Source organism: Chiloscyllium plagiosum, unplaced genomic scaffold, assembly GCF_037043375.1.
Source record: "Chiloscyllium plagiosum isolate Xiang-an unplaced genomic scaffold, Cpla_swu_hap1 HiC_scaffold_27, whole genome shotgun sequence".
NCBI classification, from domain to species: domain Eukaryota; kingdom Metazoa; phylum Chordata; class Chondrichthyes; order Orectolobiformes; family Hemiscylliidae; genus Chiloscyllium; species Chiloscyllium plagiosum.
In genome coordinates, this window is record NW_028270165.1 from 13,684,266 (window position 1) to 13,710,816 (window position 26,551).

General features: G+C 45.5%; 1 non-coding gene across 1 annotated transcript; it reads left to right on the plus strand.

Moving 5' to 3' along the window:
- Positions 1-5,868: 5,868 nt before the first annotated feature.
- On the plus strand, positions 5,869-5,940 carry trnae-uuc (transfer RNA glutamic acid (anticodon UUC)). Its single transcript has one exon. It is a non-coding gene; the product is annotated as a tRNA-Glu (tRNA).
- Positions 5,941-26,551: the final 20,611 nt, after the last annotated feature.

A 26,551-nucleotide genomic window follows, 5' to 3' on the forward strand; every position in this document is an offset into this window, starting at 1 on the left:
TCTCCCGGCGACAGAGGCAGTTCAGCCCATCGAGTCCCGGCGACTGTTTGTCACTTGTCTCTCTCTCTGAGGTTATTCAAAATCGGTGATATCTGTCCTAATAGTAAGGGACTGTGTCTGAGTCGTGATGCGGTTTCTGACATGCTGATCGTCTTGTCATTCACGTCCGAACCGGCGTGGCGAATTACTGCGGTGAATGGACAAAACCGCAAGGCATGCATTTCAACTTTATCATCTCATTGGCATCTCAGAGAAGTGGTTTTGCGATTCAGTTAATAGGAAACCGACGAAGAACAGGAGAAGATCACTCAGACCTCCAAAAAGCATGTTACTTGAACCGTGTGAGGCTCGCGAGTGTATCGGTATGATACGGGGCATTCAGACACTCAGAAAGTAGGTGCAAAGGCAAGATATAGAACAGAGCACAGTACCATTACAAATGGAAGCTGCTCAAGGAGACATGGAGCAACAGCAGAGGATGGTTTCAATCCATCGACCGCTGGGTTATGCGCCCAGCACGTTCCCGTTTTCCACAGGTCTCTTCAGTCTTTTGTCTGGCACGCGGCAGGCACGTTCGAGACTGATATAAAAGACCTCCACTGCTGTCGTGTAATATGCTGTTGCGCAGACGTATGGAGGCTGTGTAAATATAAACTTTTTTCTCACTTCCCACATTCTGTTGGTCGAACTGTGATTTCATTCTGAATCACAACATGTGTCACAGCGCAGACGGACGCCATGCGGCCCACCTTCGCTCTGCTGGTTCGACACAGTAAGTAAACATGCGTCTCTATTCGTATCATTCGCTTGCCTTCTCCGTGTATTTCTGCATATTGTTACTTTAATCATGACCACCGCGTTCCCTTATGCGTCTATTGATTCTGCCTCTTTGTCAATGTCAGGCGATTTGCTGACCCTAACCACACCCTTCCTAATGTCACTTTTAGTTCTTTTCCTGATGACATTAAAACTCTGCCGAATCATTGCCGATCCTTTCAGGCGTGGGAGCATTTTAACTGCATTACTTTCTCTGTCTGGACCCCGCATGACTCAGAAAACTTCAGTCAGGCCAGATTTCGAACTTCTGTTCTCCGAGGAGAGCTGTCCTAATTTTTCAATCTAACCTCATCGCTGACATTCCTTAAACACGGCACCACTGGCGTCAACGCAATATTCCATCATTTCACTTCCCTGCTTTCTGCTCAATTTGTATTTCAAGCAGCCCAACCTGGTTTAGCGAAGGTGCTTTTTGAGAAAATTAACCGGGCACTCTTGCACAAACCAGGAAACGCGGGCTCGCGCCGAGATTCGAGCCATGGATCTTTTGCAAGCCTGCGGAGTCGAAAACCCAAAACCGGAATCATACCCAGAGACCAACACCACACCCCCGCTCTACCTCTACAACCAGCTGAGTCTTGCTCAGTGTGAAATACAATTGAAATTGCTCTGAGAATTGCAAGCGGCAAAGAGTTTCCAGAACAGCTGCTTCTCATTCTGTCTCCCTGCTTCTGTTTGTCCCGGGCCCTCTCTACTGGCAGAAAGTTGAACCATTTAGTTTCGAAACTTTTCTCTAACACCGGAGTGACCAGTTACAAGCATTGCCCTCCTCAACACAGGATACAGAGAACAGGTGAAGACCCCGCAGACCTCCACGAGTGTGTCATCTCAACTGTGCACATTGGGCCTGTATATCAATGTGAAATATTTATGTCGAAGTTTTTTTGGAAAGAGATGAGAAGGCGAGGTGCAGAACAGTGCGCCGTTATACGGGAAAGCTGGTAAAGTGGACATTGACTGAACAGGAGAGATAGTTTCCCTTCTGTGTGATGCTTCCATCACGCACCCGCAGACATATCGCCGTCGTGCAAATATAAACTCTGTCTAAATTTCCACATTCTATTTTTTCGAACTGTGATTTCGCTCAAATGCAAAAGATTTCAACACTCGCAACGTTCGCACTTTACAAAGTTCTCATAGATATATTTAACGAACACCTGCAAGAAATTCTTCCAAACTTACCTGGGGAATTTCGGTTTGAGTGCTCTTGACCTTTAAGTGGAAGGACAGGAAGTTTGTCTAGAGGCTGCGTAATGTGGAGATGTGTTCCCCATGTTAACTGGTAGTGGTTGGCCATCCCAGTGCTTCCCGATGCAGGGTTGCCCTGACCCACCGGGAGGTTTATTTGATAAACTGTCCCTGGGGCTTCCAGTCTCACCATGACGTCATAGTGCCCCTCCCGCCGATGATGGCCTGCAGCTGATATGACACAATAATGATGTTGGCCCCGCAACATGAATACGAATTAGTTCATGAGTCACGTGGTACTGAATCATTCTATGGAATGTTCTTTCAACTTCACGGATTGATATATGAGAGGAGGAAAATGGGCAGGGTTACATCTCGGGGCCACTCTTCCTTCACTCGCAACACCCCACACCCACCTCCCATTGTCTCAAGGCACTTTCCCCTGCAACCGCCGAATGTGTAACACCTGCCCATTTACCTGCTCCCTCCTGAATATCCAAGGGCTCGAACATACCTTCCAGGTAAAGCAGCACTTTACCTGCACATTTTCCACAACCTCGTCTACTGCATTCTTTGATCACAGTGTGGTTTCCCCAACGTAGCATGAAGCATAAACTGGGTGAATGCTTCGCAGAACTTCACGGTTCTGCCCGCAAAAAAAAGGCCTTGAGATTCTGGTTGCCTGTCACCAAACATGCCACCCTGTTCCCTGGCCAACTTTTCTGTCTCAGGCATGCAGCAGTGTTCCAGCAAAGCTAAGCTCCTGATGGAAGACCAACGCCTCATTTTCCACTTGGAGATCCTATAGCTCTCCAGTCTTCAACATCGAGTTCAATATTGTTTGAGCCCGAACTCCCCCATGCCCTTGACCCCTACCACACCCACTAGAGGCCTTGTTATCACATAGTCTGCTGTTACACACGACTTATTGTTAGCCAGGAAGAGTCTCCATTAACAGTTAGTCACCCTCCTGCACAGATCGTTATTCACTCCTTTGTCCCTCCAATGTTCTCCCTCTAAACTGGTGGCAAAGAGAGCAATGTGGACTGGTATCCCTGAGCCAGCTGTTTGTCCCATCTCCAGGAACCGGGTTCTCTCCACTGGTGGATAATTAAACCATTTTGCTGTTGAGTTGACGCGAGGAGACTGTGTAAATATAAACTTTTCTAAATTCTCACCTTCCGTTGGTCGAACTGTGAGTTCACTCTGTTTCACAACACGTGTCACAGCGCATTTGGAGGCCCACCTTAGCTCTGTTGGTTCTACACAGCAGGTAAATGAGAGACTCTATTCGTATCATTCTCTTGCCTTCTCCCTGTAAATCTCCGCATTGTTACTTGGAACATGACCACCGAATTCCCTTTTGTGTTCTTGAATCTGCCTCTTTGTCACGGTCAGACAGGGATTTACGGATCCGAACCACTCCCTGTGCGAAAATGTTCTTCCTAATGTCACTTTTACTTTTTTTCCGAATGTCTTGAAATCTCTGCCGATTTTTTGGGAAATTGAAAGGATTCTCATTCCTGCACATGAGGCTGAATTGATTTAATTTCTAACGTAAAGGACTGCGGATGCTCAGAATCCGAGACAGAAAGAGGAACTGCTGGAGAAACTCAGCAGGTTTGGCGGTACCTGTGGGAGAAAACAGAATTCTGAAATATTGTCTGTGATTCTCTTTCCACCGATGGTGCCTGACCTGCTGAGTTGCTCCTGCAATTTCTGTTTTGGCTTTTAACTGAAAGTTCATTTCATTTTTCGGGATGAAACAACCAAACTCTACATGTGCAGATATTTAACCCTTTCGAAACCTGTGAAGTGATTGGATTCAAACAAACCCAGCAATAATTCACTCGTTCTCAGCTCCACAGGCAGACAGACCTGGGAAGTGAAGCTGTCAGTGTGGTTCTGTATTCGTGGGCCGAGTGGTTCATGCGATGGACTTGAAATCCATTGCGGTTTCCCCACGCAGGTGTGAACCCTGCTGACTACAAAATGAGAAATGTCGTCAAAATGGAAGGGAGACTGTTCCCCAGTTTCTTCTTTAAGATTCAAATCAGTGGAGGGTGAAAGATATTTCACTCACATTGGGACTGGTCGGGAATCTGCAACACACTGCCTGTCAGGGTGGTACAAGCACAGAGCTGCTTTTGAGGCAATGAGTCATGTATTTGGAAATGAGAGTAGAACAGTGAGGGGCGTGAAGTAGTGAAAGATACTGCTTCACAAAGTTGGGACTATGGAAGGGAAGCAGTGACGGTGATTATCTTTGGTTGTTCACCTTGTGAATGTTCCCATTGCTGCGCATGTCCGTGTTAAGGTCAGAATTCTGCAGCATGGCGGTGTCAGGTGCGCACAGGGCCGGGGGCGCAATGGATGACGCATCTGACTCCAGCTACCTGTTTGCAATGCAGCTCACAGCTTCTTCACACATCCCAATTAATCTTTCTCATTGTCCTGAAGCCGGTTTGAATTCCTGATCTGCAGGAACGAGACTCTTTTCACTGTCTCGCGTCAGTACGTGTCCCTGAGAACATCAGCGACAAGTCACAGCGCTGTCAGAGTTGGGGAAGCTGAAAGAGCCCCACACGCTGCTCACGGGCACATTTCACTTTCCCCAACTCACCGCCCCAACCAATGCTCCTGGGAGTGGAAAGGAAACAAACACCAAAACCCAGTCTCATATTTGTGAATCTTCCGAAAATAAGAAAACTGTTCATCCCTTCGGATCTTCCATCCTGGGATGACAGGGGTGATTGTAAATTGCTGTCCAGTCAGTGTCGATTCGTTTTGGCTGAAAATATCTTCCTTATCTCATCCCAGCATTTCTTGCCACAGAGAACTGTACGGCAGAGTTCATGTTTTTATTTACTTGAATGGTATTTTGTAAATAACATTCGTTTGCTGGTTGTTTGTATCGGATATTTCAGGTTCATTAGCCGCTGTTCAAGTGTGTTGGTACGTTTGTAGGCTACCATGATGGTGAGAGGGTTGAGTTGTCTGGACATCATTTCACAGATGCATTTAATGTAAGGTAATGTAGCTTGGGTTTCTGCACACGTTGTTTCAGCTTGTGTCAATTTGTTGATGAGAAATCGGCAGACTGGGTTTATTGGGTCGGTAAAAGTGAGGACTGGAGATGCTGGAAGCCAGAGTTTAGATCAGAATGGTGCTGGAAAAGCACAGCGGGATAGACAGCAGGAAAATCGACGTTTCGGGCAAAAGCCCTTCATCAGGAATAGAGGCAGGACGCTTCCAGGGTGGAGAGATAAATTGGGGGTGGGGTGTGTGCTGGGGCGAAAGTAGCAAAGAGTAAAATAGGTGAGTGGTGGTGGGGATGGAGGTGACAGGTCAGAGAGGAGGGTTTAGCGGATAGGTGGGAAGGGAGATTGACAGGTTGGACAGGTCATGAGGTCAGTGCTGAGCTGGAAGGTTGGAACTGTGGTAAGATGGGGGGAGGGGAAATGAGGAAACTGGTGAAGTCCACATTGATGCCCTGGGATTGAAGTGCTCCGACGCGGAAGATGAGGCGTTCTTCCTCCAGGCGTCGGGTAGGGAGGGAGCGGCGGTGAAAGAGGCCCAGGACCTGCATGTCCTCGAGAGAGTGGGAGGGGGGGGTTGAAATGTTGAACCACGGGGCTTTGGGGTTGATTGGTGCGGGTGTCCCGGAGATGTGACTTGACCCTCCAGTCTCCCTAATGTTGTAGAGATCGCATCGGGAGCCATGGATACAAAAAATGGCATTGGTGGATGTTCAGGTGGAAGTCTTCTTATCACCACGGCCCGTGTTCGATTCCCGGGCAGCGAAGCAATTTTCAGTAGAGCACACGACGGTGCATCCGTGTCTCCCTGGTGGTTTAGTGGTTAGGATTCAGCGCTTTCACCGCTGCGGCCCGGGTTCGATTCCCGGCCAGGGAAACCATTTTCAGCGTGACTATTGGCTAAGCATTCTTCCGAAATGCGCTGTTCAGTTGTTTATTGATCTTCATAGTTCCTGGGTGCTGCAGTGTGTAGTGGCTCATTGGATGATTGCTTCTGCAGTTAGGTTCTTGGTTCGCGTGCGTTGTTTTCCTGTAGAGGCTGTTTTGAATTTACCATTGACTGTTCGCTCTACTGTGACATCTAGAAATGGCACTTTGTTGTTGTTCTCCTCTTTTGTGAATGTTATGCCAGTAAGGATACTGTTGATGGTGTTGTCGGTTTCCTCTAATTTGTTTCATTTTGTGCTGACAAAAGTGTCATCACTGTGGCGGACCCAAAGTTTGGGTTGGATCGTTGGAAGGGCTGTTTGTTCGAGTCTCTGCATTATTGCTTCTGCGAGGAATCCTGACACTGGTGGTTTCATGGGTGTTCCGTTGATCTGTTTGTTAGTCTTGTTACTGAATATGAAGTGGATGGTAAGGCACAGCTCCGCAGCTCCAGTGTTATCTTTGCTGATGAAGTTGGTGCTCTTTGGTTCTTCCAGTAGTGTCTTCAGTTTTCTTTGGCGACGTTGATGTTAATGGATGTGAACAGGGCTGTATGTCAAAGGACAACATTATTCTATCCTCTTCTACCTTGGTGTCTTTGGTACTCAAGAATTCTTGGATGGAATAACTGGAGTGGCGTGAATCTTCGACTTGGTGTTTTAGGCTTCAGTGGAGGCCTTTGACTAATCTGTATATTGGTGTTCCAAGTAGTGAGACTATGGCCTGAGGGGGGCTCCTGGTTTGAAGAGGAGGACAACAACAACAAAGTGCCATTCCGAGATGTCACAGTAGAGCGAACAGTCAATGGGGAACTTCAAACTGGCGTCTACAGAAAAACAACACACACAAACCAAGTACTTAACCGCAGAAGCAATCATCCCAACACCCACAAACGAAGCTGCATCAGGACATTATTTCAACGAGCCACTACACACTGAAGCACAGAGAAACTACGAAGAGCACAAGAGAAATACGTATATAATGTATTTAAGGAGAACGGGTACCCAATAAACCCAGTCCGCCGATTTCTCAGTGATGCTTCCAAGCTGACTCTCAAAAATTCGGTTTGTCCCTCCATTCTTTCCGATGTTATTTTGTGGGTTTTGAAAACTTTCCCAATCCTCTGACTGAGTGTTGTAGTTGGGAAGTTATGTTGTGGCTGTACAGGACATTGGAATATTGTGGAATACTTTTGGGATATTGTGTGCAATTCTGGTCTCCCTCCTACCGGAAGGATATTGTGAAATTTGAAAGGGTTCTGAAGCACCAATGGATCCACAGAAGACAGAGGCCCTTCTGCTGACCTGAGTGCAGGAAGGCCTTTAGTGATTCCTCTGCCCTGCTGACGGACCAGTTGGTCCACACCTGGAACGGCTGTTCTCCTGCCCTGAGTGCGAGATGACTTTCAGCAGTTATTCCCACCTGTTGAGACACCAGTGGGTCCACACCGAGGAGAGGCCGTTCTTCTGTCCCGAGTGCAGGAAGGGATTTGCTCTTTCCTCTGACCTGCTGGCCCACTGGTGGGTCCACATGGGGGAGAGGTCGTTCTGTTGCCCTCAGTGAAGGAATGCCTTCAGCAATTCCTCAGCCCTGCTAAGCCACCAATCAGTCACCACTGGGGAGAAGCTATTTTCCTGCCCCGAGTGCGGGAAGGGTTTTACCTGCTCCTTCGCCTTGCTGAAGCACAAGTGTGTCCACAGAGGGGAGAGGCCCTTCAGCTGGACCGAGTGTGGGAATTGGTTCATGTTTTCCTGCAACTTGCGGAAGCACCAGCGGGGGCACCAACGCTCCCAGCAATCAGATCCCACCGGTGTTCTGCCTTGGGTCACCCAATGGACTGAACCTCCTGCCAGTTCTGACAGTGGGTGCAGTGGGAGAGTAGGTGAGGTGTTTTTGTTTTCTGCTGGACTGCAATTGCCTCTCCCACCCCCCACAACCACAACCACACGGTGGGTCATGGGCGTCACGGTGACTCAGTGCTTAGCACTGTTGCCTCATGGCACCAGAAACCCAGGATCAATTCCACCTTGGGGGTCTGTGTTCAATTTGTGGAGGGTAGGAAAATGGATCTGGCTGGGTTACTCTTCGGAGGATCAGTGCAGATGTGTTGGGCTGAAGGACCTGTTTCCACACTGTAGGAGTTCTACGATCCTATGAGCTTTGCTTTCAGAGGACAATGCTGCTCATTGGGCCAGGGACTGCACATTGGCAATGAAATGATCCAGAGAGACCTAAGACCGCAAGATCATCGGAGCAGAAGTTAGGCCATTCGGCCCATCGAGTCTACTCTGCCATTCGTTAGAGTCAAAAAAAAAATGCAGATGCGATTAGCTTCAGTGTGGAAACTGGCCATTTGTCCCAACAAGTCCACACCAACCCTCCGAAGAGTAATGCACCCAGACCCATTTCCCTCTGACTAATGTACCTAACTCTATGGGCAATTAAGCATGGCCAATCCACATGAACTGCACATCTTTGGTTCATGGTAGAAAAGAGGATCACTCAGAGAAAACCCATGCAGACACTGGGAGAATATGCAAACTCCTCACAGACAGCCACCCAAGGCTGGAATTAAACCTGGGTCCCCTGCGCTGTGAGGTTGCACAATGAGCCACTAGATTAATTTAGGATTTCAGGTCAGCATGGACAAATTGGACCGAAGGGTCTGTTTACATGCTGTACGTGTCTCTGACTACTGGTCCTGATGTAAGTTTAAAATAGAGTCCAAGTAACTTTGAATAGTTCAATCTTGTTGAGCTCACCTCCTCAAATGTTTCAAATGAATCCCTCCGAGCGATACTGTTTAAACATGCTGAGTTGGACAAAGTATCCCATCAAGTTCAACACAAACCCAGAGTTGAAGAAGTCAGAAGTCAAACGATACCATGGGGACCAAAACTGTTCACAATATTCCAGGTGCAGCCTCATCAACGTCCTGTATAACTACACTATAACTTCCCAACATCTATACTCAATTCCCTAACTGATGAAGGTTAGTGTGCCTAAACCTTTCTTCACTGCCTTGTGCAGCGATGTTATCAGAGATATAGGATCTACTTTACACTGATCCACAATCCAGCTTCTGGGAGCACAGAAGTAGAGTAGTGCTGCGTGCGTGTGCTGGGCACATAACCCAGATGTCGATGGGTCAAAACCATGTGATGCTATTGCTCAATGTCTCCATAAGCTGCTTTCCTTGGCAAAGGTGCTCTGTTCTGTATCTTGCCTTTGCATCTGCTTCCCAAAGCTTCTTCAGTGGAGGAGTGGCAGTGGAAGCTGGAGCCCAGGAGCTCAACAATCCCCTGGAGCTGGAGGAAGGTCCGAGCTCAAAGAAGCCGGGGGCCCAGCTGGAGGCTGAATTTGCTCAAGGTGTGTATCTATTAACTTATTTAAATGGTATCTACTGTATGGGGATATGGTTTACGTTTAAACTGGAGGATCATGTCAGAGTGTTTGTTTATATTTAGCAGTTGTAGTTCGTAAAATACACTCCCTGAAGAGCACCTTCTATGATGCTGCATTTCTTGCCTTCTGCCCTTCCCCCAGTTGTTATCTCCCATCTTGATTTCATATTTCTTTGGTCAAATTTAATTTCATATTAATCAGATTTTGTATTCACTGTGTGCTAGTAAATTATTTGTTCGAATATTGTAAGTCAAAATGAATGGTGTAATTTCATTTCTGATGTCAGAAGATGACATTGAATGTCCAGGTGTGAATACCAGTAAGTTGTGAAAATAAATCAATAACTTGTGATTTTATAGCAAAAAGAGCAGTTCACCGCAATCAATGGCATTGTCTCATTTGAAGGTGATGAGTTGAGCCTGACCAACAAACCGTTTTATGCAGTCACCCAATTTAATTAAAATTTTCTTCAACTTAATTGAAGATAATAACTCTGGCATGCTAAAATTTATACAATTTGTTTATAAGACTTATTTATATGTCCATTGTTCTGCCACATTGGGGAGACTGGATGCCAACTTGCAGAACATTTCAGGGAGCAGCTCTAGGACTCCAAAACTAAACGACCCCACCGCCCCACGGCTGAATACTTTAACTCCCCCTTCCAGTCCGTCAACGGCATGCAAGTCCTGGGCCGCATCCCCTCCAAAATATAGCTAAATGACGCTTGTAGGAAGAACACTTCATCTTCCGCCATGGGACCCATCAACTACATGGGATCAATGTTGATTTCATCACCTTCCATATTTCCCCACACCCTCACTCCCACACCACGCGCCTTGTCCCAGATACAACCATCCAACTCGGCATTGGCCTCTTGATCTGTCCTACCTTTTTATCTTGCTTCCCACCTATTCGCTCCACCCTCCTGTCTTACCTCTCCTGATCTCTCCCCACCTCCATCGACCTATTCCATTAACAGCTACCTCCCCTTCATCCCCATCTCCTTCCCAATTATCTCTCAGCCCCCTTGGACCAACCTTCATTCCCGATGAAGAACTGATGCTCTAAACCAAGACTGTGGTGAAGGAACATCCTTAATAAGAAAGAGCTCCCAATTCAGATGTATTCCCGTTTGTTTCCCCTTTCGTCTAGAAATAAGAAATGTCCTTTTCTTCCACTAGAAAGTGGTCTTACACTTTGCGGTGTCAGAAGTGTTGTACCACTCCACTTCTTTGCCCACCTTTTAAGAATCCTTTCAATCTGATTTTCGGATAATGGTGGCAGTGACCAAAAGCAATCATTTCACTCCTCTTCAATGCCCCATTTCTCCTCCTATGCACCACTTTGACATGTTGTCTGAGTGTGCTTGGTTTTCAAAATGTAATTTGGCCATTGAAGTGAACAGGGTTAATCTTTATCGATCACGAGCTTTGTTTGCACTAACTGTAATTATCCACCAATTTGCTGTTTTTTGTTCCACCAAAGCGGAAAACAATGATCTCTATTTATGTTGTACTCAGGTGTGAAGAATCAACCCAAGAATCGTCATATTATTATAGTTGACTGAAGCTATAACAGGAGGCATTTTGTGGCAGTTTGAGACTAAAAACGTGGCTGGAAAAATGTAGATTGATGAGGAAAGTCAAAAAGCAGAATCTCTGGCCACAATCTATCAGTCTGGCTTGATTAAGTGGTGGCTCTTCAAAAGCAACTTCCAACCACCACCTCAACCACCAAGAGCAGGTAAGTGTGAATACAGCATTCCAACTGTGAAACATATCGCATTGCTTCTTTGTTATTGATCAAAATCCTGGAATTCGCTCCTGAACATTATTGCAGACCAAATCATAATTATGAAGCAATTTAAGAGGCAGTTCAGCACCACTTTTTCAAGGACAGTTTGGGAAGGGTTGTTGGCAGAGCCAATGATATTCACATCTCATGAAATAATAAGCAAAGAGGCATGGACAGAGAATTGGCTAACCAATGATACAATTGGGATAAGGGGCATGTTCAGGATAGCAAATTGTAACTCGTAGTCTGCCACAGGGATCCGTGCTGGGGCCAAAATTATTTACAAAATGTATATGAATTCCTTGGATAAGTAAAGTGAATGCACTATTGCCAAGATTGCAGAAAAGATGGTTGATGGGAAGGCAGGTGGTGAGAATGACATGATATATCTGCAGAGGGATATAGACAGATTAAGCAAATGAGCAAACCCTTGGCAGATGGAATAGAATGTGGGGGAATGAGGTTGTGCACTTTGACAGGAGGAAAAGTGTTGAATGTTAAATGGAGAAACCTGTTGAATAGAGGGATTTGGAAGCCCATATCCATGCATCTCTTCAGCCAAGTTCAGTGAATAATAGGGAAGGCAAATGGGAGGTTGGCCTTTAAATAGAGTATAAACGTAGGGAGGTTATAGTGAACCTATGTCAGGCACCAGTCAAGCCACAACTGAGCACTGGGAGGGTCATTTACCTTAGGAAAGATATACTGGCTTTGGAGGCAGTCCAGAGAAGGTTGACCAGAATGAAAAGAATATCATATGAAGAGAAGTGAATAGGTTGGGCCTGTACTTATTCGAAGTTAGAAGATTTAGAGGTAACCTTATTTTCACATAAAAGATTCTGAGGATACTTGACGGGGTTAATGTGGAAAAGTTTACCTTTGTGGGTGAGTCTCGCACCAGAGGGAATAACCTGCAAATGAGCGATTGCATGTTGAAGACAGATAGGAATTGTTACTGAGGGCAGTAAATCTGTGGAACATGTTACTACAGAGTGTTGTTGAGCTTGGGGTCATTAAGTACATTCAAGGCTGTCAGATTTTTCTTAACCAGTGAGGGAATTGAGGATTATGAGGAAATGGCAGGCAATTGGAGTTGATGCTTACCAGACCAAACGTGATGTGAATAAATGGCAGAATTGATTCAATGGGTGAATTGAATAGTAAGTAATAAAGGGGAAAAGGGTACAACTGGCAACTACAGGCCAGTCAGTGTTGGAAAATTAGAGATTGTACGGAGTTGATGGTATTTTGGCATTGTTACTGGACTTAACATCTGGAGTATCAAATTGATGCTGCTATGTCCCCGATGCACTTTGAAATAAATTAATATATCTGGAATATAAAGCTTATCGCTGCTTTGGTGATCTTAGCAATTGATATAAGGACCTATCTTGTTAAGGAAGGAAATCTTTAGTCCTTACCCAGTGAGGCGATTGTGTCACTCTTGATCCACAGTAATGTGGTTAACTCGTAACTGCCCTCTGAAATGGAACTTGGTTTTTCTGGGAGATAAAATGCCACATCCCATGAATGAATAAAGGAAAATATTCAGCAGAAAATTGTCACTGAAGTGAAGATTGTGATCTAATGATAATGGTTAAGTAACCCAGAGATCTAGGTCTTCTAAGAACAAAACTTCAAATTCCATCATGATCCCAGTAAGGATAAAACATCTTTGAAAGCTGTTCTGAAAGTCCAGTCTTCACAATGACACCTTCTGACACTCACTGCTTTCCTTCAGTCCAAATTGTCTGTGCTGACCAGATATCCTAAATTAACACAGTCCTATTTGCCAGCACTTCGCCAATATCCCTCTCAATTCTCCCTACTACCAGACGTCTTTTAAAATGCTGTAATTACACCAGCCTCCACCATTATCTGGCAGCTCATTCCATACACTCAGCACCCTCTGCGTGAGAAAGTTGCCCAAAAGGTTCCTTTTAAATCTTTCCCCTCTCACCTCAAACCTATACCCTCTAGTTTTGGACTCCCCTACTCTGGGGAAAAGATTTTGGCTATTCACCCTATCCATGCTCCTTATGAACTTCTAGAAAGTCACTCCTCAGCCTCCAATGTTCCAGGAAAAACAGCCCCAGCCTATTCAGCTTCTCCATAATCGCTCAAACCCTCCAACTCTGGCAATAGCCTTGTAAATCTTTTCCAAACCCTTTCAGAGGTTCATAACACTTTTCCTGTAGCAGCAATACCAGAACTGAGCGCAATATTCCAAAAGTGGCCTAATCAATGTCGTTTACAGCCGCAACATGACCTCCCAATTTCTGTACTGAAATGCACTGACCTATAAAGGCAAGCATACCAAACACCTTCTTCGCTATCCTGTCTACCTGCAACTCCACTTTGATGAAACTATGAACTTGCACTCCAAGGTATCTTTATTGAACAATTCCCGTAAACTGTAGATCCTGCCTTGATTTGCCTTTCCAAAACCCAAATTTCAAAATGGGGTTGAGAAATGTATCAGCCGTAATTGAATAGTGGAACAGACCTGATGGGCTGAATTGCCTACTTTCTGCACCAATGTCGTATGTTCTCTTGCTGTCCTACACACAGAGTGTGAGAGTTGGGAGTGGAATAGGTCATTTGGTCTTTCCAGCTGGCACCAGCACTGAGCAGTTCATAGCTGGATATGAATATGCCCGAATCTATGTAGATAAGCTGGAACTTTTTATCACTGGGGCATCAGAGGTTGAGAGGTGACCTTGGAGAGGATTATAAAATCATGAGGGGTATAGATGAGGTGAACGGCACGTATACTTTCCCTAGGGTGGGCGTTTCAAGAATAGGGAGCAAAGTTTGAAGATGAGAGGGGAAATATTTAAAAAAAAACATGACGGGCATCATTTTATTTTAAGACAAACAGTGGTTTGTGTGTGGAATCATGCCCAGAGGAGCTGATGGATGTAGTTACAATTAGAATGTTTAAAAGACATTTGGATAAGCATATGATTAGGAAAAGTTCGGAAGGATATGGGCCAATCACTGGCAGGTGAGACGAGTTTTGTTTCAGAACACAGTCAGCATGGACGAGATGCACTGAATGGTCTGTTTCTGTGCTGTATGACTCTGTAACTGTTCTATACTGGTCTTACAACCGTTTTCTTGCCTTCCCCCATAACGATCCACTTCTTTGTTCTTCAAAGTCAAATGATCTCAGCCTTGAGTACATTCAACGACCGACCGAACTGCAAGAAGACATCCCCACTTCTGCACTCAATTCCTCTGGCTAATATACCACTTGCTTTGCTCATGCTTGCTGCGCCCGTTTGACAACTGGCATTGACTTGTTTCGAAGGGCGCTGAGGCCCCTTTATCCATCCACACATCATTCCTGATGAAGAGCTCGTGCCCAAAACGTCGACTCTACTTCTCCTCAGTTGCTGCCTGACCTACTGTGCTTTTTAGCGCCATTCGTTTCAACTCTGATCTCTAGCATCTACAGTCCCCATTGCACCACATCTCAACATATCACATTTAAATAATGCACCTCATATCTTTTTTTTTACATATCAAAGGCTGTAACTTCACATTGTGGCACTGCATTTTCCATGTGTTTGCAAATTGAGAAACAGACCTGGATCAACTTTTCCACAGTCCGCCCCCTCCCTCGATTCACTCATTCCTTTCAGTTGCTTCAAGTCAACGATCGAACCCCAGAATGAAAAAAACAATGGAAAAAGTGGTGAGAAAATGACAATTGTACTCACAAATGTTAGACAGAGGAAGGAAGTTACAGTCTGTGGTGAGGATTAATATTATTAAGAGAGAAAGGAACAGCAGCAGCTTCAGAGCTCACGGTCCAACTTCCACATTTCGACAATGACTAATTGGCTGAGCGACCAAACTCCTTCCGGTCCTCCAAGATTCTCCATTGGTCCATGGAAAGGAGCTCACGTGCCATTTCTGCAGTCAACCAGGAGTATGCGCAATGCTTTGCTGACACCAGCGGACATGCGCAGTGCTTGCTGACACTGCGGAGCATGCTCAGTATGCTCTGTCGCGATGCTGCTGTTAATGACAAATTATAAAGTTAACAATCACACAATACCTGGTTCTAGTCCAACAAACTTTTTTGAAAGCGCTAGCTGTCGGAGTGCTGCTCCTGCGTCAGGCAGTTGTGGAGTACAAGATCACAAGACAGAATTTAAGACCTTGAGGAGAAAGCTAGAGCTTCCGAACAAGTCTTTTGGACTACAACCTGGTATTGTGTGATTATTAACTTTATACACTCCAGCCCAACACTGACACCTCCAAATCATGACAAATTTTTAAGTGTCCAAATGCGAAAACGGGAGAAAATTGCCGAAGCCATTTTTTTTGCTGAAATGTCTTTTCCCTGTGCCTGTGCATTTTATTCTTTTTGGATTTTGTCTGGCTGTTCAACGTTTCTGTCTTTACCCCAGGTTAGAGGTATTCCAAAGCTAGAGGGTATAGGTTTAGGGAGAGGGGAGGGGGAAGATTTGAAAAGATTTAAAATACTAGGAATAGAATATTCGCCGCTTACAGGGCGAAAGTGATGACTGCAGATGCTGGAGATTCGGGTTCAGAGCGCGGTGCTGGTAAAGCACAGCAGGTCAGGCAGCATCCGAGGAGCAGGAGAATCGACGTTTCCGGCATAAGCCCTTCACCTTGTCCTCTCCAATGTGTGTTGTGTAACCGCTTAATCATTTCTAGTGGCTGAGCAGAGGCTTATAGGCAAGTTTGGAACACATGAGGATGGCCTCAGCCGAGACCTTGGGTTCATGTCACACTACAGGAGACCCAGATACACGATACACACACTCTCTCTCACACACACACACTCTTTCACACTGGCACGCTCGCGAAGACCCTCCCTGACAGACACGCTCTCTCTGAGACATACACAAATACACCCCACACACTCACGGCCACGCAAACACCATCTCACATGTTATATTCCATCACACACACACTTTACCCAGCACAAACACGCGCATGCACACGCTCTCTCTTATGCATGCACTCACACACAGTAGTCTTTGGGGTGAATTTGTATTTGCGGGATTATATATTTGGAAATAGAACCCGTCTGACTTAAGATTGGGATACAGTTATACTATAACCTCACAGCTTTCATGTGTTGTCTGACCTGAGATGTCACCTCCTTTTATAAAACATTATGTTACCTGGAGAATGTGACTTAAAAGAAGTTCTGGAATTTACATATTATCGAACCGAAATCTGCAACCAATTTTAAAAGGTGAAAGACTTAACAGCAACCTAGGTTTCTTCAATATATCATTTATGTTGTATGGCATTATAATCTTTTGCTATATATTCTGTGTGTTATGATCTTACTCCGCAGCTACCTGATGAAGGAGCAGCGTTCCGAAACCTAGTGCTTCCAAATAGACCTGTTGAACTATACCCTGGTGTTTGTGTGATTTTTAAACTTTGTTTCCAGTGAATACAACCCACACCTCCCACTGTTGCCAGTAAACGTTGCAATGCCAATGAAACAATGAACCTGCAGTCCTGAAAAATTGACAAATTCTAACAATATTAGCTACTCATTCACTGCTCCTTCTGAGATATGACATTGGAAACTAAGTGCTGGAAGCTGAAAGCAATGAGCAGCTTTAAAACAAAAACCTGTTGGATCTCACGGCTTTCAACAAGCGTTTAAGCCTAGCAGTAAGTTCAGGTAATTTCTACATCGCCCCAATTTTGTTACAGCTTCAGATCTCTCAAGCAAAAAGGCGCACAAAAAGTAGTTTTATAAAAAAAGCTCAAGCTCAAAGTGCACACACTCCACCAACTCCCCCCACCCCCACTCTCTTTATTATTGGTCAGCTGAGATGTTGCTTTGGAACTAGATCCCTGGTACAGCCAGGTAAAGCATGCAGCTGGGACGACTGAGTGAACCCTTTCCTACAACAGCAGGCTGCTTCCCTAAAAAGGACAAAAGTGAATCAGATGGGGTGTTTTCCCCTGAAACTGGTTTCATCCTTAGAATCTGAAGTCCAGGTTACTCACTGAATTCCAATTCTGCCATCTGCCGCGGCGGGATTCGAACCTGGGAGCCCCCAGTGGCATTCAGCCATGACTCATTCAATTCCCCCTGCGATGACACGTGAACTCATTGGTGCCTCCGCAGGTGGGAGGAGTAGGTGAAACCCTTCTGGCATTTGCAGCAGGTGAATGGTCTCTCTCCAGTGTGGACCCGCTGGTGGGTCAGCAGTGCAACTGATTGAGTGAACCCTCTCCTGTACATGGGGCACATGAATGGCTTCTCTCCCTTGTGGACCCACTCGTGCGTCTGCAGATGGCAGATCCGACTGAACCCCTTCCTGCACACTGAGTAGGTGAATGGCCTCTCCCTGGTGTGAATGCATCTGTGGGTTTCCAGCAGGGATGGGGAAGGGAATACCTTCACACTGTCCCCACATTTCCACGGTTTCCCCTTTGGGGGAGCTTTCCTTGTGTTGCTTTGGATTTGAAATTACAAACAGAACGGGGACATAGTCTTTCCCACCGTGAGGGTTGAGATTTTGATTCCCCCAGCTGAGTAAATGGTTTGAAGCACTTTTCACAGTCAGCGCACTGAATCTCCCTTATTCGGTGTCTCAGTATTCTTCCTGCCGCACCAGTGTCCAAAAGCTTTCAAGCAAACAAAAACAATCATGTCTTCTTGATTTGAATGGCTGCTGATATTCAAGTCCCAATGAATCAAATGGCTCTGTCAGAAGTTGATGGATCATTTGCTTTCAGATTTCTTTCTGCACATCTTCCTGCAAAGTAAATCACAAAATAAGTGATCACGGTCAGTACAGTTAAATGACCATAACAAAGGTGGCAATTCCTGTAGATTGCCAGATGCCTGCTGATCACACATTATCCAGCACACAGAAACCTGAAAACACTTATGCAACCAGATAGCCTTAAGTGTGTTTGGAGGAAAACTTCATTTCAGTGACAATAGCATGGAATAAACTGCCTAAGAAGGTGCTGGAAATGGAGCTGAATCAAGAATATGAAAATGAAATGTCAAGGCTGAGAAGCGAAAGCCAGGTAAGTTACTGAATGACTTCCTGCTGTCGGAGTAAATAAAAAATGATGACAAAAAAGGACGTGACCCCATTACTACATTAGAAGGTGAATAATAATTGCAAAGAAACTTTTACAACAGCCAACAATATCAAATATAGCATCATACGTCTACGTTTTATATCAATGTCCCCAACACTTAAATGCTGCTCAGTTCCATAAGAAATTACCCTTTTAAGTGTGAACATGAGGAAAGAAGTAATCCTTTTCTCGGGTGCAAACTGTAAACGTGCCAAACTGAAGGAATACACAAGGAAAACGCTCTTAAGAGGAAAAAAGAGTAGGTGAGCACCTTTGGAGACTCTGCTCCCTCCCTGGATTCACTCCAGTTGCTACAAGTGAACAGTGTTTCATCCACCCCATCACCCCCTCCCTCCCCCTGTCCCACTCTCGGAGGATGGGGAATGGAAAGGGGGTGACCTTGCATTGCTCCAAGACGCTGCCCAGAGGGAGGAAGTTTCACTCTGAAACTGACAGGGCTGCATCCCCGTTGTGACGTCAACAATGGAGGGCGGGCCGGACAGCTGCCCTGCAGTTGAGGCACGTGTGGAGGGGAGGAAACTTTGCAAACTCCTACTCTCCTCCAAGTCAAGCAGTTTGAGTTCAAGCAAAGCAATGGCTTTAGTTTTAGGCTAGAAAACCTCCTCTGTGCCATGGGAACCCTCCTCCCATTGGAAATGCAGGGTTACAGATTCATAGTAACAGGAGGAGTAGGCCATTTAGGCCAAATTCTCCAACCCTGGCAACATCCTTGTAAATCTTTTTGGAACCATTTCCAGTTTCACAACATCTTTCCGATAGGAAGCAGACCAAAATTACATGCAATATTCCAAAAGTGGCCTGACCAATGTTCTGTACAGTGGCAACATGAGCTCTCAATGTTTTTACTCGATACTCTGAACAATAAAGCAAAGCATAACAAACGCCTACTTCACTATCCTATCTGCATGCGACTCTACTTTTAAGGAGCTATCAACCTGCACTCCAGGGTCTCTTTGTTCAGCAACACTCCCGGGGACCTTACCAATAAGTGTAAAAGACCTGTTCTGATTTGCTTTTCCAAAATGCAGTACCCCACATTTATCGAAATTAACCTCAATCTGCCACTCAGCTCATTGGCCCATCTGATCAAACTCCCGTTGTAATCTGAGGTAATCTTCTTTGTATCCACTACACCTCCAATTTTGGTGTCATCTACAAACTTGGTAACTATACCTCCAATGTTTAGATCCAAATCATTTGCATAAATGACAAAAATTAGTGGACCCAACACCAATCCTTATTTTCCACCACTGGTCACAGGCCTCCAGCCTGATAAGTAACCCTCCATCACCACCCTCTGTCTTCTGCCTTCGAGCCAGTGCTGTATCCAAATGGCTACTTCTCCCTATATTCCATGAGATAAAACCTTGCTCACCTGTCTCCCATGAGGAACAAAGTTGACTGCCTTCCTGAAGTTAATACAGATCACGTCCACTGCTCTGCCTTCATCAATCCACTTTCTTACTTAGAGTCATAGAGATGTAGAGCATGTAAACACACTCTTCTGTCCAACCCGTCCATGCCGAACTGATATCCCAATCCAATCTAATCCCACCTGCCAGTACCCAGCCCATATTCCTCCAAATCCTTCCTAATCATATACCCATCCAAATGCTTCTTAAATGTTGCAATTGTACCAGCCTCCACCACTTCCTCTGGCAGCTCATTCCATACACGTACCATCCTCTGCGTGAAAAAGTTGCTCCTTAGAGCCATTTTATATCTTTCTTCTCTCACTCTAAACCTATGCCCTCTAGTCCTGGACTCCACCATCCCAGGGAAAATCCTTTGACTATTTGTCCGATCCATGCCCCTCATAATTATGTAAACCTCGAAAAGGTCACCCCTCAGCCTCCGACGCTCCAGGGAAAACAGCCCCAGCCTGTTCAGCTCTCCCTGTAGCTCAGATCCTCCAACCCTGGCTACATCCTTGTAAATCTTTTCTGAACCCTTTCAAGTTTCACATCTTTCCGATAGGAAGAAGACCAGAATTGCACGCAATATTCCAACAGTGGCCTAACCAATGTCCTGTTCAGTCGCAACATGACCGCCCAACTCCTGTACTCAATACTCTGACAAATAAACGAAAGCCTTCTTCACTATCCTATCTACCTGTGACTCCACTTGCAAAGAGCTATGAACCTGCACTCCAAGCTCTCTTTGTTCAGCAACACTCCTTAGGACCTTACCATTAAGTGTATAAGTTCTGCTAAGATTTGCTTTCCCAACATGCAGCATCTCGCATTTATCTGAAGAAAACTCCTTCTTCAGAAAACTCAATCAAGTTTGTCAGACATGACTTCCCACGGACAAAACCATGCTGACTATCGCTAATCAATTCTTGCTTTTCCAAATGCATGTAATCCTATCTCCCAGGATTCTCTCCAACAACTTGACTCCCACGGATGTTAGGCTTTCTGGTCTTGCGTTTCCTGCTTTTCATTACCACTTTCTTAAATAGTGGCACCACGTTAGCCACCCTCCAGTCCTCTGGCACCTCACCTGTTACTATTGATGATACAAATATCTCAGTAAGAGGCCGAGCAATGATATCCCTGGCTTCCCACAGAGTTCTATGGTACACCTGATCAGGTCCTGGGGATTTATCCATTTTTATGCATTTCAAGACCTCCTCCTCTGTAATGTGAACATTTTCCAACATGTCACAATCTATTTCTCCACAGTCTATATCTTCCATGCCCTTCTCCACGGTAAACACTGATGCAAAATATTCATTCAGCATCTCCTCCATCTACTGCAGCTCCACACATATGGTCGCCTTGCTGATCTTTGAGGGGCAATATTCTCTCCCTTATTACCTTTTTGTCCTTAATGTATTTTTAAAAACACTTTGGATTCCCCTTAACTCTATTTGCCAAAGCTATCTCATGGCCCCCTTTTTGCCCTCATGATTTCTCTCTTAAGTATGCTCGTACTGCCTATATACTCTCAGGATTCACTCGATCTCTCTGTCTATACCTGACGTATGCTACCTTGTTTTTCTTAACCAAAATCTCATTTTCTCTAGTCATCCAGCATTCCCTACACCTACTAGCCTTTCCATTCATCCTAACTGGAATACATTGTGTCTGGACTCTTGTTATCTCATGTCTGAAGGCTTCCCATTTTCCAGCAGTCTCTTAACCTGCGAACATCTGCTGCCAATCAGCTTTTGAATGATTTTACTTAATACCTGAATCTTCCTCCAATTTAGAACTTCAACTTTTAGATCTGATATATTATTTTCAATCACTATTTTAATGTTTTTAGAATTGGGGTTGTTGGCCCTTAGGTTTTGCACCCTCTCCAGTATGTACATCCACATTGTGAATTAGAACATTTCCTTGTACACAGTTAACAAATTCCTCTATTTGGCAGATAGGTAAATGGGCAGGAGTTATGCCTTGGGTCCACTCTTCCTTCATTCCCATCAAGCCAACCCCCAATCCCACCCCAATAGTCCACTGGCATTTACCCCAGCAACTGGCGAATGTGTGACACCAGTCCATTTACCTATTCCCTCCTCGCTATACAAGGGGCCAAACTTACCTTCCAGGTGAAGCGGCATTTTACCTGCACTACCCACAACCCAGTGTACTGCATTTGCTGCTCACAATATGGACTCATCGACATTGGGGAAAACGAAGCAAAAACTGGGTGACTGCTTCGCAGAACATCTACGTTCTGCACGCAAAAAAAGACCCTGACCTTCCAATTCCAGACCCGACCCTGTCTCTGGCCAGCATCTCTGTCTCAGGTTTGCTGTATTGTCCCAGCGAAACTCAGCACCAGTAGAACGAAGAGCACCGAATATTACACTTGGGGACCATACATCCCTCCGGTCCCAATATCGAATTCAATAATTCTAGGGCCTGAACTCCATAGTATCCTCTCCCCTACCACACACACCCAAGCCTTGTTATTACATAGTCTGTCATTCCACACTACTTAGCCACGAACAGTCTCCATTCACCCTCCCACGCAGATGGTTAACAACTCCTATTTCTGTCCAACAGTTCTTCCTTCGCTTTGGGCTCTGTCCTGATCTCCGCCTTCCTCCCACAATATCTCCTGCATATAAACCAACGTTTTCCCAATCACCATCAGTTCTGTGGAAGGGTCACCGGCAACTCCTGTTTTTTGTTTCTGATATACAGCATCCACAGTTCTTTCAGCTTTTTATTGAGAGAGAGTTGGAAATTTTTTCGAGAGACAGAAAGAGAGGTGTGAGAGACAGACCAGACATGAACTGTTGTTCTACATTGTGACTCATTACGGGAAATCATTGCAGTGCCATCACTTCCCTTCAGCATGAAGAAAAGTCATGGCTCCCCCGTGAGCTGGTGGCGCCGCGGGAGCCGGTCTGACCCCAGATCCGAAGGTTGCTTGTTCAAATCACGTCAGGCTCACTTAAATCAACTTCTGACATTCCAAATCAACAAAGGAGCACTTTCACTCCGTTCATCTCTTCAGCCAAATCTTCTTTGCGAAAACTTTCGATCACACGTGAAGCTTTGCTGTCAGTTTGATTTGTGAACCCTGTGATTTAAACACACAGCCGCTTCGTTCAGTTAGTGACTGCGCGGTGTGAATAACATTATACCGATATTTTTACAACATAATCTAGAAATTGCCAGCTTTGTGTTTCCATCTATCAGGAGGTCCCAGCTCCTTCCGTCATAGCAGAGTGACAGCGAGTTCAGATAGAAATGTTTCCCACCAACAGCAAATCCTTTCCTCTCACTGGACACAGTTAAAATTATCTTTATTCAACAGATGGAGCGGAAACTACAGTCTGACGGCCCCTCTCCACATTAACGGTGAGCCTGAATTTTATAAACGGTGTCAGTAAAATCCAATGGCGGACACTGATTTGGTTCAATCTTTTTTTTGCCAAGAGTAATTCACCGAGAGGATGCTGCTGTGTGAAACAGTGTGGGGAATTACTGCAGGGCCTCCTGCACGTGGGACACACCGCAACTGATGTGTTTCACCTTCACCAGTTTATTCCTAACTCGGAGAAGAGGGGTTTGATGATTCGGATCATTGTCGGCCGACTGAAAACAGGAGAAGAGCACTCAGACTTTCACAAGCTTGTCACAACAGCTGGGTCATCGTGGCCCGTGTATCAGTATGGGATAGTAATCTGCATCTACTGACTGGAAGCACAGCAAATTGGAGTGCTGGAGTGGCTCCCAATGCGCAACTCCGCTCACCTCAACTAAATAACTGTAAACAAATTATTCCGTGATTCAAAGCAATACTCCGTTTTGAATCTGCATTGCGTCATGTACCTTCGAGAATGACGTCAAAACACCTTCATTGCTGTGATGGAGTATCCTGTTGGGCAGAATATATCCGTTGTCAAATTTCCTACGTTCTGTTGGTCCAACTCCGATTTCACTCAGAATCACAAAATGTGGGACAGCGCAGACTGAGGCTACGCAGCCCACCTTAGCTCTGCTGGTTCAACACAATATGTAATTAAGTATCTCATTGTGTCCATTCAATCTGCCTCTTCGTCACTGTCAGACAGCGACTTACTGACCCCACTCCCTGTGCGAAAACGGTCGTCCTCATGTCACTTTTTCTTATTTTTCTGGTGACTTTAAATCTCTGGCAAAATCGTTCTCGATGCTTTTCAGGCCTGGGAGCATTTTCACTGCATTATTGCCTCTGTCTAAAACCCTCATGATCTGGAAAACTTCAATCAGGCCAGCTTTCAGCCCTCTATTCTCCAAAGAGAGCTGCCCCAACTTTCCAATCTCCCTTCATTGCTGACATTCCATTCACGTTAACCTGTTCAGCGCTTCCTGAAGTATCACCCTCAGAATTGAGCGTAATACAGGTGGAGGATTGATTCAGACTCGGATTGCGCGGGCGGGGAAATCTGCAATACTTGTTTTCACTTTGAACAAGTGTTTCCCTTCGCCGTGTTCACTGCAATGGCAGCTCTGCGCCGTCCCTAATTCAGGCCGTCCGATCTTATTTAACGAAGCGGCTTTTTGAGAAAATTCATCAGGTATTTTTGCTCAGGTCAATTGAAGGAATGATGGTTCGCCTGGGATTGGAACCCGGGAACTCTTACACGGCTGCATATGCTCGAATACCCAAAGCTAGAATCATATCCCAGACTAACGAGCCACCAGCCATGGGTGCAGCCACCTCCTGAAGCAGCTGAGACTTGCTCCGTACGAAATACATTGTGCATTGCTCCCAGAATTGCAAGCAGGGAAGAGTTTCAAGAACATCTGCTTCTCAATCTGTCTCCCTGCACCCAGGACTCTGCTGTTTGTCTCTTCACCAGGGACCGGGCTCTCTCCACTGGTGGATAATTGAACCATTTCTTTTCTACTTGCAAGCTGTGCTGGTGGAAGGCAGAGCCCAATCACTCTTCTGCTCTCTCACACTATTACGTGAGGCAGGATAAGTCAGTTACAGTCATGCGTAGGAAATGGGCAACTTTGAATGGAGAGATAGAAAGGTGCTGTGCTGTCGGGACAGAGAGAAATGAACACTGGAGACTCTTCCCTCAGGTAAATTGGTATGAGTGCATTTTTTGTGCTGCCTGTTTGGTGTTCAAAATTAGTCTTGACACAACAATCCTGCAGAAAGTCTTTTATTACACGGCTGTTGGTTTCTTTATTGCAGAAAATGGACTAAAACAGCAAGTCATGTGTTTCAACTTCACCGGTTCATTGCCATCTGAGAGAAGAGGTTTCACACGAGATCAGGACATACTGACAGAGAACAGGACAAGACAACTCAGAGCTCCACAAGGGTGCCAGCGCAACTGTGTAAATTTGACCTGTGTATCGATGTGAAATATTGAGCTCAGATACCTGAAGTTTTGGGAAGCAGATGACAAGGCAAGGAAAAGAACAGAGCGCTGTTATACGGGAAAACTGCTAAAGACGACATTCAGTGAATAGGAGAAAATGGTTTCACTTCTGGGTTATTATCCCAGCATGCACCCGCTGTGCCATTCTCCTGCACCTGCACGGTAGCTTTTCCAGAGAAGTATTCAGCTTTTCATCTGGCGTGTGACTTGCATGTTCGAGAATGACGTCAAAAGATCTTCACTGCTGGAGTGTCAGGTGCTGTTGTGCAGACATATCGTCGATGTGCAAATATAAACTCAGACAGCAATGTACACTGGAGACTCTGAGCCCGCTGAAACTTGCTCAGCGTGAAATACATTCCACATTGCTCCAAGAATTTCAAGCAGCAAAGAGTTTCCAGAACATCTGCTTGTCATTGTGTCCCCGGGGCGCTGATGTTTGTCTCATCCCCAGGAAGTGATATGTCTCCGCTGGCGGATAATTAAACCAATTTGTTTCTACTTGTCCGCTTTTCTGGAGGAAGGGTAGAGTCCATTCGGTCTTCTGCTCTTTATCTCCCAATCCTTTAGGGTGAGACGTGTCACTTACACTAATGCGGGGAAAGTGAGTAACTTTGATTGTGAATTTCCTCCAAAGGTCTGTTATCGGAGAGATAGAAAGATGCTGTGCTGGCGGGGCAGAGAGAAATGGACACCGAAGACTCTTCCCTCAAGTAAATTCATATGAGCACATTGTTGTGCAGCCTGTTTGGTGTTCAGAATTCGTCTTCACGCAGCAAACTTACGGAAAGTCTATTGCAAAGTGGTCATCGCTTTCATCGCTGCGACCACGCAGCATTTAACATCTGAGCCCCAAGTGCCCCAGATGAAGAGAATCCGAGTGAAACCTTCACTCACTGAGAGTCATCCCCACGGCCCTGAGCTGCGGGACTGCAGACAGTTCAACACGGAAGGGATGGTTAAAAATGAACCATTGTTGCTCCCTCGGCCTCTTTGTCCCAGAGACAGGCAGTGAGACGGCATAAACACGTAGCATCATTCCCCCGCCAACTGAGGCGGTCCATCCCATCGTGCCCACGACGACTCTTTGCCACTTGTCTCTCTCTGAGGTGATTCACAATCGGTGATATCTGTCCGAATACTAAGGGACTGTGTCTGAATGGTGATACAGTTTCTGACATGCTGATCGTCTTGTCATACACGTCTGAACCGGCGAGGCAAATTACGGCAGGGAAGGCACGAAAGCACAAGGTATGCGTCTCAGCTCATTGGCATCTCAGAGAAGTGGTTTTGCGATTCAGTTCATTGTAAACCGACGAAGAACAGAAGAAGACCACTCAGACCTCCAAACGCAAGTTACTTGAATGGTGTGAGTTTCGCGACAGTATCG